The 25,421-nt window shown below is 42.6% G+C and overlaps 3 pseudogenes across 3 annotated transcripts; all 3 read left to right on the top strand.

The window, feature by feature from the left end:
- The first annotated feature begins 12,245 nt into the window (after positions 1-12,245).
- On the top strand, positions 12,246-18,922 carry LOC110504433 (protocadherin alpha-8 pseudogene; annotated as a pseudogene). Its single transcript, XR_016491542.1, has 2 exons — positions 12,246-18,747; positions 18,911-18,922. The product of XR_016491542.1 is annotated as a protocadherin alpha-8 pseudogene (transcript).
- A 266-nt stretch (positions 18,923-19,188) lies between these two features.
- On the top strand, positions 19,189-21,791 carry LOC118946037 (protocadherin alpha-8 pseudogene; annotated as a pseudogene). The gene has a single exon (XR_016491541.1). The product of XR_016491541.1 is annotated as a protocadherin alpha-8 pseudogene (transcript).
- Positions 21,792-22,136: 345 nt separating this feature from the next.
- LOC118946036 (protocadherin alpha-8 pseudogene) lies at positions 22,137-24,721 on the top strand (annotated as a pseudogene). The gene has a single exon (XR_016491540.1). The product of XR_016491540.1 is annotated as a protocadherin alpha-8 pseudogene (transcript).
- The last annotated feature ends 700 nt before the right edge of the window (positions 24,722-25,421 follow it).

The raw sequence follows: 25,421 nt of genomic DNA, 5'->3' as shown, positions 1-25,421 counted from the left end.
GGCCTGGCTGACAGACCTGAAAGTGCTTGAGGGAATTAAATACAGAGTCCAATTTTAACCCCTTGGATATGGTCTCATTACCATCTTGTAGTGCTTTCACTGGCTCGTTGTAATTTTGTACTGTTTTGGCAGCAGCAGGTTCATCAAAATCAAACAGCTAACCTCTAATTGCAAGGCAGTATCGACAGCAGTAGTTGGAGGTACTAAAATGTTCAATTCATTCTCCTGTGTTGGGAGACCCCAAATTATCACCAGTAATGCAAAAGCCTGCTGCCTTCACAGCATGTCCAGATATCTCCAACCCATCTGTTTCTGAATCTCTGAGATCTGACAGCATTGTAGAAAAAAAGCTCATCGTGGCCAAAATACTTAAAGTCTCTCTCATTACACAATAACATGAGCTGTAAATGATCAATACTGGAGCGATAACATGGATCAAAGTTCGCCAGTGTAAAGTAGACCCCCACAATCTTAGGTTTCTTACTTGCTGATCCAAGAGGGTTAACAACATCAAAAGCATTTTGATACAATACAAGCTTTAGTTACACCCGAGTCCATAAATACGGCATTAGACTTGAACACAGATGCATCACAAACATAATTTAACACGTGCAGAAGTGCACGTAGCGTCCTTTACTGGCTTTCCTGCCAAACAACTTATAGCTTTTCGGATGCACATAGGAAAAGTTCCTCTGGAAATACTGCCTTCTCATGTATTCTGGTGATTAAGTAGAGCTACAGGATGCATGCAGATCTGTGTCCTCCAAGGTCTTTACAACACCTTCAATTTCTGACTCTGTCAAGTTAGTATTAAACTGAAGGGCAACCAGGAGTTGATGTTGAGTGTGCTGATGACAAAGTCCATTAAGACTATTACACTAAATCAAAAATAATTTGTATCATAAAAGGGAATTAGATACTTGGCCTGTAACTTAATGTAAAACATGCAGATGTTTTGTATACAGACTTTTCATAACAACTGGGTTCAGTATATCCTCTGGCTTCACTTCATCAATAAGATCTACACCGAACAGACTTTCAGCATCATCATGAGAACTCACTGAATAGTTGGACACATGTGCAGCTGTAGCATACCTATGAGGCCTTGAAATGTGGGAGATAACAGAGGATTTTAATGTAAAGGCTTTGCCACAGTCTCTGAATGGGCATTTGACCTTTTCTCTTTTTGAAACATGTGACCTTTAATGAGCCAGATCCTTCAGATCAAGGCATTGTTTCTGACAATGATGATTTTCACATGTAAACGGCCCTTGCATCGTGTCACATTGTGATACAGCAGACTATGATGATGACGCATATGACTTTAAAAAGCAATATCTTATGTCAACTGAGATTTGCAACTAACCATGCAGCATACATATTGTCCATTTGCTTAATGTCGTGTAATGACTAATGATCCACATAACCTCAACGTTTTAACAGTGAGGCCACAGGAACGACATGCCAATTCTGTGGAAAGACCTTACATCTTCCCAATTTCTCTATATTTAACTTACTTGTAACAACAAAGACAAAAAAAGTAGCTTGTAGATTTTAATCTAGGTTCCAATTAACTACTGGAGTGCATCTTTCTGATTTGCTTGATTACAATGACAATGCACTTAAAGGGGACAACAGCGATTATCTAGCAATGTCGTCAAATATTTAAACGTTATGTTAAACAATTAAGCCAAAGCTTAGTGGTAATGCTCCCCTTGGTATGCTAGATATCCGCTCTCCTATCACTGCGTGTGCCAAGCGTTTGAATGACGCCTCCGAAGTGTTCCTGACTCCTTGTCAAATGGTTTCTAGCCGAAACGACTCCATTCAATGTGAAATATTCACTGACTTTTTAAATAGTTCCGAAGAGTGATGTAGAGGATGGTGACTTTGAAATAGAGGAGGAAGTGTCTGATATGGAAGAGAATGTTGGAGCATAATGAATCCTACTCTGGTGAGGACGAAATTGCTTAAGTGCTGATATTAATGTTAAAAAAAGAGAGAAGACAATACAGCATGGTCTTCTACCTGAGAGTCGAGGTAGAATGCAGTCTACCCACATTACATAGAAACATGTAAGCACAATCACACACTGGTAAAAGTAGGCAACCTTAAATACTTAACGTAAATAGTTTAAATAAGTGTTCTAGAAATGACGCGAACAGGATACGAACTAACGCAGACTTAAATTGATCTTTTTAATTTGAGCAACATCTGACCATTATTCTCAAATAAAGAGAATGAAATTTAACATTTAAAGTATATTAATGTAAGATTACTTTTTTTTACAGACAATATCTTTAAAATCACAGACAATGTAATTCTCTTTACATTTTCTTTCAATGCTTCATGCTGTTCATTAACATTGAAAAACTTTGCTATTAATAAATACTCAAATAACTGGCTTAATAATTTAAATGACAGTCTGAATATGCATTCCCTGTCATTGAGGTATTGTAAATACTCATAATTTTACAGTTAATATTTGTAATTTAGTGATCAATATCAGTACAATCACACACGAAAGCATTCTTTGTACATTCCCTTGCATCGTTTTATACTGTTTATAAACATCAAAAATAGTTTTTTTTACTGTAATTATCTGCATGTAGAATGTAAAACTAAAGTAAATATCCATAAAGCAATGGTAAGAATAGTTGTTTATTTATAATGTATATTATTGTATTTCTACAGCTTATTGTTGTGAAAAAGGGATGTATGGCTGTAAAAATACAGGAAGTGTAATGTATTTCGCATTTACTGACATTTTCTATTATTCTACACAATGAAAGTTAAATATTAATTTATCCCTGCAATTATTTGTTATTTTTTTTTACAGTGTGGTTAACCACTCCTCTCCACTGTATTGCTGGTTAACCACTCCTCTACACTGTATTGCTGGTTAACCACTCCTCTCCACTGTATTGCTGGCTAACCACTCCTCTCCACTGTATTGCTGGTTAACCACTCCTCTCCACTGTATTGCTGGTTAACCACTCCTCTCCACTGTATTGCTGGTTAACCACTCCTCTACACTGTATTGCTGGTTAACCACTCCTCTCCACTGTATTGCTGGTTAACCACTCCTATACACTGTATTGCTGGTTAACCACTCCTCTCCACTGTATTGCTGGCTAACCACTCCTCTCCACTGTATTGCTGGTTAACCACTCCTCTACACTGTATTGCTGGTTAACCACTCCTCTACACTGTATTGCTGGTTAACCACTCCTCTCCACTGTATTGCTGGCTAACCACTCCTCTCCACTGTATTGCTGGTTAACCACTCCTCTCCACTGTATTGCTGGTTAACCACTCCTCTACACTGTATTGCTGGTTAACCACTCCTCTCCACAGTATTGCTGGTTAACCACTCCTCTTCACTGTATTGCTGGTTAACCACTCCTCTACACTGTATTGCTGGTTAACCACTCCTCTCCACTGTATTGCTGGTTAACCACTCCTCTCCACAGTATTGCTGGTTAACCACTCCTCTTCACTGTATTGCTGGTTAACCACTCCTCTCCACAGTATTGCTGGTTAACCACTCCTCTTCACTGTATTGCTGGTTAACCACTCCTCCCCACAGTATTGCTGGCTAACCACTCCTCTTCACTGTATTGCTGGTTAACCACTCCTCTTCACTGTATTGCTGGTTAACCACTCCTCTCCACAGTATTGATGGCTAACCACTCCTCACCACTGTATTGCTGGTTAACCACTCCTCTACACTGTATTGCTGGCTAACCAATCCTCTTCACTGTATTGCTGGCTAACCACTCATCTTCACTGTATTGCTGGTTAACCACTCCTCTACACTGTATTGCTGGTTAACCACTCCTCTCCACAGTATTGCTGGTTAACCACTCCTCTTCACTGTATTGCTGGTTAACCACTCCTCTACACTGTATTGCTGGTTAACCACTCCTCTCCACTGTATTGCTGGTTAACCACTCCTCTCCACAGTATTGCTGGTTAACCACTCCTCTTCACTGTATTGCTGGTTAACCACTCCTCTCCACAGTATTGCTGGTTAACCACTCCTCTTCACTGTATTGCTGGTTAACCACTCCTCCCCACAGTATTGCTGGCTAACCACTCCTCTTCACTGTATTGCTGGTTAACCACTCCTCTTCACTGTATTGCTGGTTAACCACTCCTCTCCACAGTATTGATGGCTAACCACTCCTCACCACTGTATTGCTGGTTAACCACTCCTCTACACTGTATTGCTGGCTAACCAATCCTCTCCACTGTATTGCTGGCTAACCACTCATCTTCACTGTATTGCTGGTTAACCACTCCTCTCCACTGTATTGCTGGTTAACCACTCTTCTCCACTGTATTGCTGGTTAACCACTCTTCTCCACTGTATTGCTGGTTAACCACTCCTCTCCACTGTATTGCTGGTTAACCACTCCTCTCCACTATATTGCTGGTTAACCACACCTCTCCACTATATTGCTGGTTAACCACTCTTCTCCACTGTATTGCTGGTTAACCACTCCTCTCCACTGTATTGCTGGTTAACCACTCCTCTCCACTGTATTGCTGGTTAACCACTCTTCTCCATTGTATTGCTGGTTAACCACTCTTCTCCACTGTATTGCTGGTTAACCACTCCTCTCCACTGTATTGCTGGTTAACCACTCCTCTCCACTATATTGCTGGTTAACCACACCTCTCCACTATATTGCTGGTTAACCACTCTTCTCCACTGTATTGCTGGTTAACCACTCTTCTCCACTGTATTGCTGGTTAACCACTCCTCTCCACTGTATTTCTGGTTAACCACTCCTCTCCACTGTATTTCTGGTTAACCACTCCTCTCCACTGTATTGCTGGTTAACCACTCCTCTCCACTGTATTTCTAGTTAACCACTCTTCTCCACTGTATTGCTGGTTAACCACTCTTCTCCACTGTATTGCTGGTTAACCACTCTTCTCCACTGTATTGCTGGTTAACCACTCTTCTCCACTGTATTGCTGGTTAACCACTCTTCTCCACTGTATTGCTGGTTAACCACTCCTCTCCACTGTATTGCTGGTTAACCACTCTTCTCCACTGTATTGCTGGTTAACCACTCTTCTCCACTGTATTGCTGGTTAACCACTCTTCTCCACTGTATTGCTGGTTAACCACTCCTCTCCACAGTATTGATGGCTAACCACTCCTCACCACTGTATTGCTGGTTAACCACTCCTCTACACTGTATTGCTGGCTAACCACTCCTCTTCACTGTATTGCTGGCTAACCACTCATCTTCACTGTATTGCTGGTTAACCACTCCTCTACACTGTATTGCTGGATAACCACTCCTCTCCACAGTATTGCTGGTTAACCACTCCTCTTCACTGTATTGCTGGTTAACCACTCCTCTACACTGTATTGCTGGTTAACCACTCCTCTCCACTGTATTGCTGGTTAACCACTCCTCTCCACAGTATTGCTGGTTAACCACTCCTCTTCACTGTATTGCTGGTTAACCACTCCTCTCCACAGTATTGCTGGTTAACCACTCCTCTTCACTGTATTGCTGGTTAACCACTCCTCCCCACAGTATTGCTGGCTAACCACTCCTCTTCACTGTATTGCTGGTTAACCACTCCTCTTCACTGTATTGCTGGTTAACCACTCCTCTCCACAGTATTGATGGCTAACCACTCCTCACCACTGTATTGCTGGTTAACCACTCCTCTACACTGTATTGCTGGCTAACCACTCCTCTTCACTGTATTGCTGGCTAACCACTCATCTTCACTGTATTGCTGGTTAACCACTCCTCTCCACTGTATTGCTGGTTAACCACTCTTCTCCACTGTATTGCTGGTTAACCACTCCTCTCCACTGTATTGCTGGTTAACCACTCCTCTCCACTATATTGCTGGTTAACCACACCTCTCCACTATATTGCTGGTTAACCACTCTTCTCCACTGTATTGCTGGTTAACCACTCCTCTCCACTGTATTGCTGGTTAACCACTCCTCTCCACTGTATTGCTGGTTAACCACTCTTCTCCATTGTATTGCTGGTTAACCACTCTTCTCCACTGTATTGCTGGTTAACCACTCCTCTCCACTGTATTGCTGGTTAACCACTCCTCTCCACTATATTGCTGGTTAACCACACCTCTCCACTATATTGCTGGTTAACCACTCTTCTCCACTGTATTGCTGGTTAACCACTCTTCTCCACTGTATTGCTGGTTAACCACTCCTCTCCACTGTATTTCTGGTTAACCACTCCTCTCCACTGTATTTCTGGTTAACCACTCCTCTACACTGTATTGCTGGTTAACCACTCCTCTCCACTGTATTGCTGGTTAACCACTCCTCTCCACTGTATTTCTGGTTAACCACTCTTCTCCACTGTATTGCTGGTTAACCACTCCTCTCCACTGTATTGCTGGTTAACCACTCTTCTCCACTGTATTGCTGGTTAACCACTCCTCTCCACTGTATTGCTGGTTAACCACTCTTCTCCACTGTATTGCTGGTTAACCACTCCTCTCCACTGTATTGCTGGTTAACCACTCCTCTCCACTGTATTTCTGGTTAACCACTCTTCTCCACTGTATTGCTGGTTAACCACTCCTCTCCACTGTATTGCTGGTTAACCACACCTCTCCACTATATTGCTGGTTAACCACTCTTCTCCACTGTATTGCTGGTTAACCACTCTTCTCCACTGTATTGCTGGTTAACCACTCTTCTCCACTGTATTGCTGGTTAACCACTCCTCTCCACTGTATTGCTGGTTAACCACTCTTCTCCACTGTATTGCTGGTTAACCACTCTTCTCCACTGTATTGCTGGTTAACCACTCTTCTCCACTGTATTGCTGGTTAACCACTCTTCTCCACTGTATTGCAGGTTAACCACTCCTCTCCACTGTATTTCTGGTTAACCACTCTTCTCCACTGTATTGCTGGTTAACCACTCTTCTCCACTGTATTGCTGGTTAACCACTCTTCTCCACTGTATTGCTGGTTAACCACTCCTCTCCACTGTATTTCTGGTTAACCACTCCTCTCCACTGTATTTCTGGTTAACCACTCCTCTCCACTGTATTGCTGGTTAACCACGGCTCTCCACTGTCACAGTGTAACACCCACCAGGGTTATAAGGGCACAAGGCGAGACCCAAATGCAGACACAGGAGGCAGATGGTAGCGCTCTGATATTTATTATAACAAAGGGAGCAGGCAAAGGCAGGTCGGGGACAGGCGAGAGCTCATTAACCAGGTCAGAGTCCAAACAGTACCAGAAGATAGGCAGTCTCGAGGCAGGCCATGCAGGAGTCAGAAACCAGATCTGAGTCCAAAACAGTACAAGGGGATAGGCAGGCTGGTAGTCAGAATAGGCAGTGGTCAGGCAGGTGGGTTCAGAGTCAGGACAGGCAAGGGTCGAAACCATGAGGACTAGAAGCAAAAGGAGACTGGAAAAATAGGAGCAAGGAAAACCGCTGGTCAACTTGGCAAACAAGACGAACTGGCACAGAAAGACAGGAAACACAGGGATATATACACCGGGGATAATAAGTGACACCTGGAGGGGGTGGAGACAATCACAAGGACAGGTAAACCAGATCAGGTTGTCACAAAGGTAGTGCTACTGTACTTTACCCAGGCGGATATTGCTTTATGTAGGTCACTTACTCTGCTTATGAAACACCCAATTATTAACGCAGTCAAGAACCATGTCTATTGGAGGAACAGAGCGTTGACGCCTATTTTTATCTCAACCTTCCTTTCTCAGACAGGACAGGACAGGACAGGACAGGACAGAGCTGTTCCTTGTTTTTAGTCTTGGAGATGGCACCAAAAATCCCTCTTATAGTGTGTGTGCATGTGTGCGTGCATGTGTGCGACTGTGCATGTGTGTGCGTAAGGGGTGCGATTGAGGGTGTGTGTGTATGTCTGTGCTGGTGTTTTAGCCACCAGTGTGATTTAGCAGCAGCAGACAGGCTTACGAGTAAGAGTATTAACCTGATTCTGATGGATCTAATAGCTCTTAATACTTCATTAGTGTAGCAACAGTAACATGCTAGCCAATCTGCTCGCCACTGACTGCTGAGGCCAGGGTTTTTGTTTCAGCCTGAATTAAAACACCACATCTGGGCCCTGCCTCGAAGACAGCTAATTGTACTGTGAGGGCTCCAGCTGTTAGCATCTCTGTGTGCTGTAGTTACGGTTCTACATGTGAGACAAGCAAGCAAACAAATGAAACAGCAGGAACCTGTAACCTGTTTCCCGATGCTCTGCAGTAGAGCATCAGTGGTATGAAATCGTGATCTTGTCATGTATTAGGCCTATTATAATCTTTGTGCCGCCATATTGATCTGCAATTTCATACGCTAAGATAAGATGAGTGGTCCAGGGTTTAAAATCATTTAAGAGACAATGCAAACGTCTAATTCATGGAGGATATTTTCAGCAAGCTGAATTGGATTAGCCTGAACTGTGATAAAAGTGTGTTTTTGTACAATGACATAGTATGAGCTTTTTGTCTTTTCAATGGATATACTATATGCACTTGATTTGTGTAAATAGCAGTTGTTGCTCGTTATCAAACCAAGAGAATGGCTCTGTAAGGTCATAGTTCACGTGGTTATGTGATTGACAAAAAAACAGTGTTGTGGTTATAAAGAGTCTGAGAGACTGATTAATTTGATGACATGGTTCACATTCTCCTGCTGCTGTGTTTGTGCACATTGCTTTCTACTTGTAGTTTAAATCCATTTGAGCGTGTGTTTGTGCATGCGTGTTTGGGTGGACAGAGATGGCTGTGAGATGAGGTCATTCCCACAGACAGTTGAGGTCATGCATGAGGGACAGATCACTGCTTTCCCTTATTTGTTGTTGAAACAAAATGTTCTGATAGTAATTTTCTGTGTTTGGATGTTCTGCTTGTAAATTCTACAGTGTCAATAAAAGCTTTAAAAGGAGCTGCTGCTGTGTTGCTGCGAGCCACTGACAGACTAACACCCCAACAACACACAACCCGCAGGAGAACTAAGCTAAGTGCAGAATGTTTCCCGGTGTTGCCTTGTCTCTTTTTAAGAGCCTAGTTTCTTCCCCTTCTACTGCACCAAACTAAACGGTAATCCTTCCGAATGTGAGACCCCAGAAACCACATTGAACACTATTCACCGTTCCTGTCCCTCTCTGCGACATCCATCACAATAGGCCCATTGTGCCGCCATCCACCGTTCCTGTCCCTCGCTGCGACATCCATCACAATAGGTCCATTGTGCCGCCATCCACCGTTCCTGTCCCTCGCTGCGACATCCATCACAATAGGCCCATTGTGCCGCCATCCACCGTTCCTGTCCCTCGCTGCGACATCCATCACAATAGGCCCATGGTGCCGCCATCCACCGTTCCTGTCCCTCGCTGCGACATCCATCACAATAGGTCCATTGTGCCGCCATCCACCGTTCCTGTCCCTCGCTGCGACATCCATCACAATAGGCCCATTGTGCCGCCATCCACCGTTCCTGTCCCTCGCTGCGACATCCATCACAATAGGTCCATTGTGCCGCCATCCACCGTTCCTGTCCCTCGCTGCGACATCCATCACAATAGGCCCATTGTGCCGCCATCCACCGTTCCTGTCCCTCGCTGCGACATCCATCACAATAGGCCCATTGTGCCGCCATCCACCGTTCCTGTCCCTCGCTGCGACATCCATCACAATAGGCCCATTGTGCCGCCATCCACCGTTCCTGTCCCTCTCTGCGACATCCATCACAATAGGCCCATTGTGCCGCCATCCACCGTTCCTGTCCCTCGCTGCGACATCCATCACAATAGGCCCATGGTGCCGCCATCCACCGTTCCTGTCCCTCGCTGCGACATCCATCACAATAGGCCCATTGTGCCGCCATCCACCGTTCCTGTCCCTCTCTGCGACATCCATCACAATAGGCCCATTGTGCCGCCATCCACCGTTCCTGTCCCTCGCTGCGACATCCATCACAATAGGCCCATGGTGCCGCCATCCACTTTGCCTCTGACTCTTAATGTTAGGGCGTATATGAGCCTTCACACAGAGCGGAGGGCTTGATGCTCAGGGCTGCGATCAAGTGACAGAGTGAAAGTGAAGGTGGGGTAGTGCAGGTTAGAATTACATAGCCCAGAATGGAATGTTTTAGGGGGTTTACGGTAAGTGTGGGTGTGTGTGTTGCTCGGTTGAGAGAGAGGGGGATATTCTTGTCTGGTGTGAGGCTAGTGTTTGGTAGAAGATTAGGTTGAATGTGGTTTTTGTTTTATACATGCATAGACACACCAAGACTATCATACATCTAGGCATGTACTGTGCTGAAATCTTCCAGTATATTCACACAAGGACGTTTTTATCTTCCCTTGGCTAAACAATAGCAGTGAGGCAGGGCTACCACAAAACGTGTGGCTAGGCGATATTTGCCTCAGCACTTTTCAATCAGGTGTACCACTTTTTATTTTAATTGTATTTTTATGTAGTGACGCAAATTGTTTAAAGAGGAGCAAGGTGCTGTTTTTTAGACCGATGCCTCTTGTCTTTCACAACTGAGTTCTGCTGCATGCTCTTTGCGTGTCTTGACCAATCACATTCACGGAATTTGCAGGTGCCACCCACAACGCACAACGCTCAAAGCTCAAGGCGCGCTCTCCACTTTCCTCCAGTATTTATTTAGTAAGCGTGATAACATGGGAATTAGACTATGTTCAGTCTGATCAACTGTAGGCTACTAACATCAGCAGCTTCCTAGTCTAGCCTACTACGCGTCCTGTTCCTCTGGCCAGGGTTAACGAAGTATTTATAGCCCATTTGTTTGTGAGAAAATGTGAATAGGATCAAGTTTGGTTTACATTCAAAATTGGACTGACTAGGCTACAATCAGAAATGTTTATCTGTAATGAATCAATAAACACAATAACTGCCAGGTAATGTTTTATTAGGCCTACAGTTGCATAGGGCAGGACTACACGATGCAAACCTGCGTAAAGCTTGCTCAGCCCTGTGAGTATTATTGTCAAATCATGTTGCTTTCTCTGTGTCTTTGTATAGGAAACCCCCTTAGTCGTTCTTTAAAATATAATTCATATGAACAAGTACAAGGTTGCTGCAGTTTGACAGGGTTCTCATCCTCCCAAGGCCAGGAGTTTTTGCAGGAGTATTTTTTAAACCATGTGACCTGATTAAAAAAAGTCTGGTCCCATCATAGCCCATTTTACACGTTTTTACAACAGATGAACCACGTTCTACCAGAGTTTTACCTAGTTAGGTTACCAGATAAGGAAAATATGGGCCCCAGAATTGTTTTCGCCACACCACTCTGGGACATATGTTGTCACCTCTGTGGAGAGAGGATTCCTTCTCCCTGTATCCAGATGACCGCAGAGCAGTATGCCTCTCGTTGTGACAAAGCCAAGGCGATAAGAGACCTAAGACCTAAGAAGGTGGGAAACGGGGAAAAAACATTACGTGAACCTTGTAACATAATTGAGAAGAAATGAGGAAAGCGGGAGAAATAAAATTTCCCCGAATTTCATTGTCTACAGCAGGCACTGCCCCCCCCCCCCCTCCCCCTTCCCGATCTCTTCCTCTTCCCCTCTCTCTCTCTCTGCGCCTGCTTTCTTTCAGAACCGCGGATAGCGACATGCCTCGCGGAGCTCCGTTGCCAGGGCAACGCGCTGCCTGCTTGCAGTGGCTCCTGGTGCGCTTTGAAGCAGCTGTAATTGTATATTCTGACAAGACCCTCAGCTCCGGATGCAGCATCCGGGTAACGCATACAGCATCTGCAAAGCATTCAGTGCAGTGATCTAGGCTAAATAAAGCACCGTTGAAAAGTAGGTAAATTCGTTATCTCACCGTTTCACAATACACATGTGATGGCAGTAATCTTCGAGATGACCTGCTGGAGGGGGAGAGACATGGAGGCAGAATTGTAGAGAGATATGTAGACACGGGTTGCTCAGACTTTTATGGTCTGTTATGGTCTTAACACAATTTAGTGGTCGGCCATGCAGCCAGTTACCATACTATCTATCACGCATGTGTCGGGGAAGATATTCAATTGTCTCTACTGAATGAACCTAGCACTCTCAGCCATAGGATGTCGCTGTTTACTGTTGCAATAGCAGAACAGGATGGGTTGTTCAAATAACCCATTATAGACCTACACAAGACAAGCCTAGGAATGCTGAAGTGACAAAAATGTAGATATCTATAATTTTAATACTGTGACACACTGACTGCATTACTTGTGATTGAATAGAGGATGTAATCATTTTAAAAATAGTGGTGAGTAAGCTGAATGTCGTGGTATTATAGAGGCTTCCAACTCAAAGTATAACAACTGATAAAATAAGGACAGTATATTGCTGATAAAATAAGGTCAGTATATTGCTAAAAAAAAATAGGCTTGGCTTGTAGTCAGCATTCCAATTCATCCCAAAGGTGTTCGATGGGTTTGAGGTCAGGGTTCTGTGCAGGGAAGTCAAGTTTTTCCACACCGATCTCAACAAACCATTTCTGTATGGACATCGCTTTGTGCCCAGGGGGCATTGTCATGCTGAAACAGGTAAGGGCCTTCCCCAAACTGTTGCCACAAAGTTGGAAGCACAGAATCGTCTATAATGTCATTGTATTCTGTAGTGTTAAGATTTCCCTTCACTGGCACTAAGGGGCCCAAACCATGAATAACAGTCCCAGACCATTATTCCCCCTCCACCAAACTTTACAGTTGACACTATGCACTGGGGCAGATAGCGTTCTCCGGGCATCCACCATACTCAGATTCATCCCTCCAGAGAATATGTTTCCACTGCTCCAGAGTCCAGTAACTGACAGCTTTACACCACTCCAGCTGATGCTTGGCATTGTGTATGGTGATCTTAGGCTTGTGTGATCTTAGGTTTGTGTTTCATAAAGCTCCCGACGAATAGTTATTGTGCTGACGTTGTTTCCACAGGAAATTTGGAACACGGTAGTGAGTGTTGCCACCGAGGACAGACGATTTTTATGCACTCCGCACTCAGCACTCTGCGCTCCCGTTCTGTGAGCTTGTGCGGCCTACCACTTTGGGGCTGAGCCGTCATTTCCATTTCACAGTAACAGAACTTACAGTTTGACAGGGGAAGGTCTAGCAGGGCAGAAATTTGATGAACTGACTTATTGGAAAGATGGCATCCTGTGACGGTGCCACGTTGCAGCTGAGCTCTTCAGTATGGCCATTCTACTGCCGATGTTTGTCTATGGAGATTGCATGGCTGTGTGCTTGATTTTATTCATCTGTCAGCAACGGTGTGGCTGAAAAAATGAATCCAGCAATTTGAAGGGGTGTCCACACACTTTTGTATATATAGCGTATCTTTACTTTTACTCAAGTATGACAATTGTATACTTTTTCCACCACTGATAAGGACAGTATATTGCTGTGACAAAGTATAAATGTAAATCAGCCTGTTTTTTGTAATGATTGTTTTTTCTTAACTGTGCCATTGGAAACATGTTCTGTGAATCCCAGTGTACTGTTTTTTTCACCCATGCCCTTTATGTATATAATGTTCAATACGTTTCAATAAGGACAGTATATTTCTCATCAAATAAGGACAGTATGTTGCTAATCAAGTAAGGACAGTATTTTGCTCATAAAATAAGGACAGTGTATTGTAAGAGGTGATACAATTAGGCTGATCCGAAAGACAGTTACTTCAAAGCCAGGTCATGACGGTGTTGGCCTACAGGTTAAGAACCACAAGTTTTTTTATTTTTTTAATTCAAAATACAGATAAACAATTTACATTCTTACATCATACAAAACAGAACGCAGGTATTAACGAGAAAATACTAAAACAAACAAGAAATAAAAATGTAAAAGAATTATAGTGCAATTGTAATCACTCTGAAAAAATCTTATTGTAATGATTTAGGAAAATGTTATTATTGTTATTGTTCACTAGGGTTAATGTTTTAATAAAATAGAAATGTGTATAATTATTTTTTTAAATTTTGGTAGAGAATTTTGGAATTTTTGTTTGTATATAAAGTATTTGGCAACAAGAATTTAAAAAAGAACAATCATTTCAGTGGTCTTGTTATCATTGCAATAGTAACATATTATATCTTTCATGTCAAAAAGGCAGTGTTCATAATGGTAAATAAGTATTTTGCAAGGTTTTCCCAAAATTCTGACACAAATTTACACTCAAAGAACAAGTGAGACAGATTCTCACCTTCTTTTTCACAGAAAACGCTGTTATCATCAATAGCCACAAATTTGGATATCATAGAATTACATGGATATATCTCATGTAATATTTTAAAGTGCACTTCCTTAACTTGTTTGGTATAGAATATTTGTATGGCCTTAACCATGCATTTTTCCAGACAATGTCAGGAATAAGCATGTTCCAGAAAAACTTTCCTCTCGGTGTAAGTTGGTTTTGTGAATGAAGAATTTGTCTTATATATTTATTACAACAAGATCTCTCAAGTAAGCCCACGCCTTCCAATCTGAGTTCTGGATAAACTTTGTGATCATTCCCAAAACTAAGATGAGTTTTCATTAGTGTAGTTAGACCACTGGGAACGGCTTTGATCACAGAAATAAACTCTCTGAAAGGTATTGGAAACTCTTTCAATGTTATAAATTGTTCATATGTGAGAATATTACCCTTGTTGTCGAAAACATCAAGAACAAAGTCAATATTCCTCTCATACCAGCTGGGGTAGAACAATTACCTATTCCTTACAGTTATGTCTGAATTATTCCACAAAAGAGCTTTATGTGGGGAAAAATTGTGCAGGAAACATATTTTCCAGGCCATTAAAGCTTGTTGATGAAACCTAACCAATTTAGTAAAAATTGAAGACCTCCCAACTTATTTGGAATGAAATACAATATTGAATCAGTATTGATCAAACACATTTTCAACCAGTTGATCTTGAAAGTGTTATGTATGTCAACAGAATCCAACACTCCCAGACCTCCTTCAGCTCTTTTATTAGAAAGGACTGACTTTTTTAGTTTGTGAGACTTATTTTTCCAGATGAAGTCAAGAAACGACTTATCTCTCAATATGTAGCGGGATTTACACATAAAGATAATGAGGGGTACACCAAACGAGACAGTCCCTCTGCCTTGGACAGAAGTACTCTCCCAAGTATAGAAAGATCTCTTTGTAGTCAATTATTAAATATATTTTAGATTTTCTCAATTTTAGGAGAGAAATTCAAATGTTGTCTGACTAAGTGGTTTTTTGACAGATGTATTCCTAAATATTTAACACAGTCCTTACAGGAATATTTTCTATTTCTTTATCATCAGAGTCACATAAACATAATATTTCACATTTAGAAACATTCAGTTTTAATCCTGATGCAATAGAAAATGCAGTTATAGCATTAAGGGCATGGGCGAACTGGTCTTTGTCTCTTAAGAAAAGAGTAGTATCATCAGCCAGTTGGGAAATTTTGATTTCTTTGTTAAAAATGGTTAAGCCATACAAATTTGCATTATTCAGAATATCTAGAGATAGAAGTTCCACAACCAAAATGAATAAAAATGGCGAAATTGGGCATCCTTGTCGTACACTTCTGTTGATACTGAATCCTTTGGAAGTATTAAGGTTTAGTAACACAGAACAATTTATAACTTTGTAAAACATGCGAATTACGTTGATAAAATTTTCACCAAATCCAAAAAGTTTAAGTGACCTAAAGAGAAATTCGTGTTCAGTTCATGTCAAAGGCTTTACAGAAGTCCAAAGATAAGACTACCGCATCTGAGTCAATTGCATCTGAATAATCTATAAGGTCCTTCATAAATCCTGTTTGAGTCTCATTTATAATGGTATCTATTCCTTTCTTTAATCTTTTGGCATAAACCAGAGCAATCAAATTGTAATCAATATTTAACAAAGTAATTGGTCTCCAATCGTCAATGAGAGAAGGGTCTTTATCGGGCTTCGGAATCCATGAAATGAGGCCCTGTTTCATAGTGGAGACCATTTCCCCACTTTTAATGCAATCTTGAAATATTAAAAATCGCATCTTCTAGTAACTCGCGAAACTGTATATAGAATTCAACTGACAGGCCATCAGGGCCAGGTGATTTCCTTTTAAGAACCACAAGGTGCCCAGACGCATGATGGTGCTGTTACATCATAAACGGGTAATAGAGGCGCGTAATAGGGCCGTTCTTGAAGGGATGAGACATTCAGTAGCTGCAGAGAGACAGCAGCATCAGGGCGGACGTTAAAGAGCGCTATTCTAAATGGAAAGACGATAGAAATAACAAACACTTGTAGTGCGATTCACTGATACGGAATTTATTTGTGTGCTTTCAGATTTGAGCATTGCTGCGTTAGGCCTATAGCCTAGTTTTTCTAGCAAACAATGGCGGTACAAACCCGAAAAAGACGGTGGTTAGGTGGATGGGCATTTCCTTATTTTGCTCTTCTTTTTCTTCATTTGAAAGGAATCTCCGGACAGATACGATACTCCATTCAAGAGGAATTGAAAGTGGGAACGGCAGTTGGGAATATAGCTAAAGACTTGGGATTCGACAACTCGAGACTAGCGGACCGGAATCTCCGCATTGTGTCTGGAACAAAGCACGAGCTCTTCCAGGTTAACCAGAGAGATGGTGCTTTGTTAGTGAACCACAGAGTAGACAGAGAGGAACTGTGCGTAAAAAATACGCCGTGTTTCATCAACCTAAAAGCGGTGATAGAAAATCCGCTAGAAATGCACCAAGTGACAGTAGAGATAATAGATGTAAATGATAATTCCCCTAAATTCCCCGATGAAACATATAATTTGGAAATACTAGAGTCCGCATTGGCAGGGACACGGTTTCAAGTGGAGGGAGCACACGACTCAGATGTAGGCTTAAATGCTTTGCAGTCTTACACCTTAAGCCACAACCAGTATTTTCTTGTGGAAACAGAAGAATTTGGTGAAGACGGTAAAATCCCATTTCTAGTATTACAAAAACCATTGGATAGGGAGATAATTTCTCAACACACGTTGCTGTTAACAGCGTTAGATGGGGGCAAGCCACCCAAAACAGGAGCCCTTAATATCACAGTTATTGTGTCTGATATAAATGACAATGCACCAGTGTGTGACAAGCAGAAATACACAGTAACCGTAGAGGAAAGCGCACCTGCGGGGACATTTTTAATTCGATTGAATGCCTCTGATACGGACGAGGGTCTAAATGGCGAGGTCAAGTACTCTTTGCGAGGCAAATTTAGAGCTATTGGTGCTGAGCCCTTTGAGTTGGACAGTAAAACAGGAGAGCTAAAAGTGAAGGGAGGCCTTGATTTCGAGGAGAAGCAAGTGTATGAGATGAAGGTACTGGCAGCGGATACAGGAGCAGTGTCTCTTTCCACACACTGTAACGTGCTGGTCAGAGTTGAAGACGTGAACGACAACAGGCCCGAGATTGACGTCACCTCTCTGTCCAGCCTGATCCCCGAGGACGCACCTCCCGGTACGGTGGTAGCGTTGATGGGGATGACCGACCTGGACTCGGGTGTGAACGGACAGGTAGTCTGTTCTTTACCGAAGGATTTACCGTTTGATCTAAAGCCTTCTCCGGATGGGCATTTCTATTCGTTAATCACGAATGAATTCCTTGATAAAGAGTCTGTGGCTCGGTATGATATTACCATCACGGCTAAAGACTTAGGAACCCCTCCTTTGACATCAACTAAAGTCATTCAAGTGGAGGTAGTAGATGTTAACGATAACAATCCTCTTTTCACTGAAAACCCTTACACATTTTATGTAGTTGAAAACAATAAGCCCGGCATGCCTATTTTCTCTGTAAGCGCTTCTGATTTTGATGAAGGAGAAAATGCAGCCATTACATATTCACTGGACCGTGGGAGCACTGGACAAAGCGTGACATCCTTCCTAAACATAAATGAAGGCAACGGTAACATTTATGCACTAAAGAGCTTTGACTTTGAAACCCTCAAAACATTCCAGTTTCACATCATTGCCAAGGACTCTGGAACTCCGTCACTAAGCAGCAACGTCACAGTGAATGTGTTCATTCTGGATCAGAACGACAACGCTCCAGTGATCTTGTATCCAGTCAGCGCTAATGGTTCCACTGAAGGTGTGGAGGAGATTCCCCGCAATGTGAACGCAGGCCATTTGGTGACTAAAGTGAGAGCCTATGACGCTGATATAGGATATAACGGCTGGTTATTATTTTCACTGCAGGAAGTTACTGACCACAGTCTCTTTGCTTTGGACCGTTATACAGGACAGATAAGGACACTTCGGTCATTCACAGAGACAGACGAGGCTGAGCATAAACTGGTCATACTGGTAAAAGACAATGGGAACGTTTCACTCTCAGCAACAGCTACTGTGCTTATCAACGTTGTGGAGCCCAAAGAGGCTTTTGCAGCTTCTGATGTTAAAAGCGCAGTAAAAGACGAGGAGGAGAACAGCGTTACATTTTATTTGATCATAACTTTGGGGTCAGTTTCAGCACTTTTTATAATCAGTATCATCGTGTTGATTGTAATGCAGTGCTCCAAAGCCCCAGACGATTCCTCCAAGTATTTACAAGATGTGAATTACGACGGGACACTGTGCCACAGCATCCAGTACCGATCCGGAGACAAACGGTACATGTTAGTTGGACCCAGAATGAGTATAGGTTCTACTATTGTCCCGGGCAGCAACGGGAATACTCTAGTGATACCTGATCACAGGAGGAGTGCTTCTGGAGAGGTAAGAACTGTTTTTATCCGTTCCTGCCTATTAAATCAGAGAAAGAGACATGTTTTGAGTGAATGTGTGTGCGAGCATGTTGTCGTCTGTGCGTAATGTCCACACGCTAAACTCGCTGTGGGGGGCGCTGTCCATGGTGCTGAATTCCAAGCTCACTTCTTAGGTTAGCTGGTGAGTGCATGCTAGGCTACTGCCTGAGGTGTATTATCTGTTATTTAACTGTGCACTCCTTCGATTTAGTATGTTTATCTTCCTCCCCTATCTAAACACCCCTTTATCTTTACTCGTTATTTTATTTGTATTTTTACTGATATCGGCGTATTTACTGGACTCGATACAGACGACACACACGGGGCTCATCGTAGCCTGTTGGGTGGATAAGTATCCCGGACCACATGGTGTCAGTGTAACATAAGGAGACTGTTTGATACTTTGTAGATTAGACCCTACCCCTCTCTGGGCTGTTTTGTTTCACACATTGAGAGACTGGTGTGGACATCCGAACAAGACGTGTATAGATAGTCAGATAATAGGTGCATTATTTTTCGGTACTGAAGCTTTTGATGCAGTATGGATCCTTACGAGTTGGCCATCTGATCAGTAGGTTTGTATTTTTTCATTGAGGATTGTGCTTAATTGTCTGTTTAACGATGGGAGACGGAGGACAAAGGCGCAGATGGGAGTACTGGTGTGTTGCTCTGCGTTTCTCTTTGCTGCTGTGCTTCGTGGAGCAGGTTTCGGCTCAGATAAGGTACTCTATTCCAGAGGAGGTGAAAGAGGGGTCCGTTGTTGGAAATGTTGCTAAGGATTTGGGTCTTGACGTCAGTACTTTGTTGGAGAGGCGGTTTCGTATCGTTTCTGGATCTAAGGACGCTCTTTTCCAGTTAAATCAGAACAATGGCGTCTTGTATGTTCATAAGAATATCGACAGAGAGGAGCTCTGTACTGGCACTGGCCTGTGCTTGATAGACCTTGAAATTGTCGTTGAAACCCCGCTTGAAGCCCATTATGTAGGTGTAGAAATCACAGATGTGAATGATAATTCACCTAATTTTCCAGAAAAGGAACAGAAATTTGAGATAGCTGAGCATACCCCTCCAGGTACACGGTTCCAATTACATGCAGCTCGTGATCCTGATGTTGGGATGAATTCAGTTCATACCTATAAAATAACGTCTAACGATAATTTCGAAATCGATGTGCGGCAAAGCGACGAGGACAAAATACCGTTTTTAATTTTAAAGAAGTCGCTAGATAGGGAACAAAACCACAATTACACACTTCTCCTAACAGCGATAGATGGAGGTATTCCTCAAAGATCAGGCACGCTAAATGTTACAATTGTTGTTCTAGATAGTAATGATAACCGTCCCGTCTTTAGTCAGGATACATATAATGTTAGGATACAAGAAAACGTTGGAGTTGGTACAGTTGTCATTAGAGTAAATGCAACTGATGCAGATGAGGGAAGTAATAGTGAGGTTGAGTTCAGCCTGGGTAAAACCTTAAGGAGAAAAGTCTATGATATGTTTGAACTGGATAGGCTAACTGGAGACATTAGAGTTAAAGGTGAGGTGGACTTCGAGGACACAGAGGTGTATAAACTAGATGTTCAGGCCTCGGACAAAGGACAACCTCCACTGACTGTGGAATGTAGAGTGATCATAAAGATAATCGATATTAATGACAATGAGCCAGAAATTGATGTAACATCCCTCTCTAATACCGTGTCTGAAGAGTCCAAACCAGGAACTGTTATTTCTCTCATCAGTGTCACAGATAAAGACTCTGGTATTAATGGTAAAGTGATGTCAAGTATGTCGGAGAATATACCTTTTGAATTGAAGCCATCATATAAAGAAAACGTATATTCTATAGTCACAAAAGGACGTTTAGATCGAGAACTCGTCTCTCATTATGACATCACTATAACAGCAACTGACTGTGGTCAGCCACCTCTGTCCACATTCAAAACACTGAGCATCCAGATATCAGATGTGAACGATAACAGTCCAGAATTCTACCAAGACCCTCTTGAGCTGTACTTAGTGGAAAATAACGCTCCTGGTGCATCCATATTCTCTGTAATCGCTTCTGATAAAGACTTAAATGAAAATGCTGCTATTTCATATCACATTGTTAGAGGAGAAGGGACACAGAACGATATGACATCTTTCCTGAATATCAATTCTGATAATGGACTTATTTCCGCTCTAAAAAGCTTTGACTTTGAAACCCTCAAAACATTTAAATTCCAAGTTGTAGCTACAGACTCTGGAATTCCGTCACTAAGCAGCAACGTCACAATAAACGTGTTCATTCTGGATCAGAACGACAACGCTCCAGTGATCTTGTATCCAGTCAGCGCTAACGGTTCCGCTGAAGGTGTGGAGGAGATTCCCCGCAATGTGAACGCAGGCCATTTGGTGACTAAAGTGAGAGCCTATGACGCTGATATAGGATATAACGGCTGGTTATTATTTTCACTGCAGGAAATTACTGACCACAGTCTCTTTGCCTTGGACCGTTATACAGGACAGATAAGGACACTTCGGTCATTCACAGAGACAGACGAGGCTGAGCACAAACTGGTCATACTGGTAAAAGACAATGGGAACGTTTCACTCTCAGCAACAGCTACTGTGATTATCAACGTTGTGGAGCCCAAAGAGGCTTTTGCAGCTTCTGATGTTAAAAGCGCAGAAAAAGACGAGGAGGAGAACAGCATTACATTTTATTTGATCATAACTTTGGGGTCAGTTTCAGCACTTTTTATCATCAGTATCATCGTGTTGATTGTAATGCAGTGCTCCAAAGCCCCAGTCGATTCCTCCAAGTATTTACAAGATGTGAATTACGACGGGACACTGTGCCACAGCATCCAGTACCGATCCGGAGACAAACGGTACATGTTAGTTGGACCCAGAATGAGTATAGGTTCTACTATTGTCCCGGGCAGCAATGGGAATACTCTAGTGATACCTGACCACAGCAGGAGAGCTTCTGGAGAGGTAAGAAATGACCCTAACCTTTACTCTCCATAATGTATTTTATTTTGATCATGTTTGGTCCTTGGCTAATGTACGTAGGCAAAGTGGTTGCTGTCCATAGTGCTGAACTTCAAGCTCCCCTAATTAGTTGGAGAGAGCATGCTAGACTACTACCATACCTGCGTTTTCTGTTATTTTGCTATGTATCTGCTCACCTTCCATCTCAATTTGTTTGTTCTCGTTATTTGATAGCTAATGTATGCATATTTATTGGTATGTAATCTCTCGGAGCTCATATATTGTGGATGGAATCCCAGCCCACAGGGTGCCAGTGTAGCACAATGATACTGTTTGGTGCTATGTACTATAGGCCTTGCCCCTCTCTGGGCTGTTTTGTTCTGCTTCTATCTCATTTGGTTTGTTCTAGAGAGAGCTGAGCAGAAATCCGAAAACCCTGATATGTTGGACAGAGAGAACCGTATTCTTTTCCGGTGCTGAAATATTGGATACAGTATGGATAATAACGACTTGTCTATCTGAATATTAGGATAATATTTTTTTTTTCATTGAGGACAGTGTTTTTGTTCCGCTGTTTAAGGATGGGAGACGGAGGACAAAGGCGCAGATGGGAATACTGGTGTGTTGCTCTGCGTTTCTCTTTGCTGCTGTGCTTCGTGGAGCAGGTTTCGGCTCAGATAAGGTACTCTATTCCAGAGGAGGTGAAAGAGGGATCCGTTGTTGGAAATGTTGCTAAGGATTTGGGTCTTGACGTTAGTACTTTGGTGGAGAGGCGGTTTCGTATCGTTTCTGGATCTAATGACGCTCTTTTCCAGGTTAATCAAAACAATGGCGTCTTGTATGTTCATAAGAATATCGACAGAGAGGAGCTCTGTGATGGCACTGGCGCTTGTCTGATAAACCTGAAAATCGCTGTTGAAAACCCTTTAGAGATTCATTATGTAGGTGTAGAAATAACGGATGTTAATGATCACTCGCCCAGTTTTACTGAAAAGGATCTGCACTTAGAGATAGCGGAAAATACCCTTCCTGATACGCGCTTTGAACTCCAGACTGCACGGGATGCAGATGTTGGATTGAACTCTGTGCGCATGTACGTATTAAGTAGTAATCCTCATTTCGAGTTGGAATTAATTGATAATGGAGACGAAGACAAAGTTCCGTTTTTAATCTTAAGGAAGGCTATTGATAGAGAACAAAACACAAACCACTCATTCATTTTAACAGCAATAGATGGAGCCAATCCTCCGAGATCAGGTACACTAAATATTACGGTTACAGTTGTTGATGTCAATGACAATCGACCCGTTTGTGGTAAAGATATCTATTCTGTTACTATCCAGGAAAATGCACCTATTGGAACAACCGTTTTAAACATAAACGCCACTGACACAGACGAAGGTCAAAATGGTGAAGTTGAAAATGCACTTGGTAGAAACATAAAGCGCAAAGTCCATGACATATTTAATTTGAACAGTCTTACTGGTGAAATTCGTGTCATAGGTCCAGTAGACTTTGAAGAGAATGAGGTTTACAAATTAACAGTGCAAGCCTCTGACAACGGACAACCCCCACTATCAGTCGACTGTAGAGTTGTCATCAAGATAACGGATGTAAACGACAATAAACCAGAAATAGAGGTGACGTCACTGTCTAACATGATATCCGAGGACTCAAAGTCTGGGACAGTCATATCTCTCATTAGCGTAACGGATACAGACTCCGGTAACAACGGCAAAGTCCTATTAACAATATCCGAGGACGTCCCATTTGAATTAAAACCATCATTTCAGGACAATGCGTATTCTGTCGTCACAATAGGACGATTAGATCGAGAACTCGTCTCCCATTATGACATCACTATAACAGCCACGGACTGTGGTCAGCCTCCTCTGTCCACAGTCAACACTCTGAACGTCCAGATATCAGATGTGAACGATAACAGCCCAGAGTTCTCCCAAAACCCTCTTGAGCTGTACTTACTGGAAAATAACGCCCCTGGTGGGTCCATATTCTCTGTAAGCGCCTCTGATAAAGACTTAAATGAAAATGCAGCAATTTCATATCACATTGTTAGAGGTGAAGGGACACAAAATGTTATTGCATCTTTCCTGAATATCAATTCTGATAATGGACATATTTCCGCTCTAAAAAGCTTTGACTTTGAAACCCTCAAAACATTCCAATTCCAAGTTGTAGCTACAGACTCTGGAACTCCGTCACTAAGCAGCAACGTCACAATAAACGTGTTCATTCTGGATCAGAACGACAACGCTCCAGTGATCTTGTATCCAGTTAGTAATAATGGTTCCGCTGAAGGTGTGGAGGAGATTCCCCGCAATGTGAACGCAGGCCATCTGGTGACTAAAGTGAGAGCCTATGACGCTGATATAGGATATAACGGCTGGTTATTATTTTCACTGCAGGAAGTTACTGACCACAGTCTCTTTGCTTTGGACCGCTATACAGGACAGATAAGGACACTTCGGTCATTCACAGAGACAGACGAGGCTGAGCATAAACTGGTCATACTGGTAAAAGACAATGGGAACGTTTCACTCTCAGCAACAGCTACTGTGATTATCAACGTTGTGGAGCCCAAAGAGGCTTTTGCAGCTTCTGATGTTAAAAGCGCAGTAAAAGACGAGGAGGAGAACAGCGTTACATTTTATTTGATCATAACTTTGGTGTCAGTTTCAGCACTTTTTATCATCAGTATCATCGTGTTGATTGTCATGCAGTGCTCCAAAGCCCCAGACGATTCCTCCAAGTATTTACAAGATGTGAATTACGACGGGACATTGTGCCACAGTATCCAGTACCGATCCGGAGACAATCGGTACATGTTAGTTGGACCCAGAATGAGTATAGGTTCTACTATTGTCCCGGGCAGCAATGGGAATACTCTAGTGGTACCTGACCACAAGAGGAGAGCTTCTGGAGAGGTAAGCGCTGCACATTTATAATCTTATGTGCTTGTTTTTGGCTTATATGGGTGTTTGGGAAATATGATGATACAGCAACACTCCTTTTTCTACAAACGGCATTTCTGTGCATAATGGCTGGTGCGGTTGAGGTAATCTCTAGTGGTGCTGATATGTACATTCATTGTTTTCCGTTGAACGGGTGTTGTTGCCTTCTCTTCTTTTTTAAGTGTGTTGGCCAATCCTCTACATCATCTTAGTAGCCTACTGTTCCATACCATTTTATATTCTTCCTCGACCTTTCCTCACCCTTTTACATTGCTATTCTTAAGGGCTCCCGAATGGTGCAGCGTTCTAAGGCACTGCATCCTGGTTCGAATCCCGGCTGTATCACATCCGGACGTGATTGGGAGTCCCATAGGGCGGCGTACAATTGGCCCATCGTTGTCCGGGGTAGGCCATCATTGTAAATAAGAATTCGTTCTTATCTGATTTGCCTAGTTAAATAAAGGTTAAATGAAAAAAATAGACCCATTGCAACTGGGGCTTTTATCAATACAAATAGTCACAAGCAAATGTATGTACAAAACAATGCAGTCTACAGTGGTAAACAGGAGCTCGGAGCGCTGGGTGTCAGTATAACACAAGGTGACTGACTGACTGGTGCTTTGTAGAATAGGCCCTGCCCCTCTCTGGGTTATTTCGTTCCGTACATAGGTCGGGGCGGACATTAGAACAAGAC

Source organism: Oncorhynchus mykiss, chromosome 25, assembly GCF_057628025.1.
Source record: "Oncorhynchus mykiss isolate SJ-2025 chromosome 25, ASM5762802v1, whole genome shotgun sequence".
NCBI classification, from domain to species: domain Eukaryota; kingdom Metazoa; phylum Chordata; class Actinopteri; order Salmoniformes; family Salmonidae; genus Oncorhynchus; species Oncorhynchus mykiss.
Note: the sequence above shows the minus strand (reverse complement) of the source record. Positions and strands in the feature narration are given on the sequence as shown.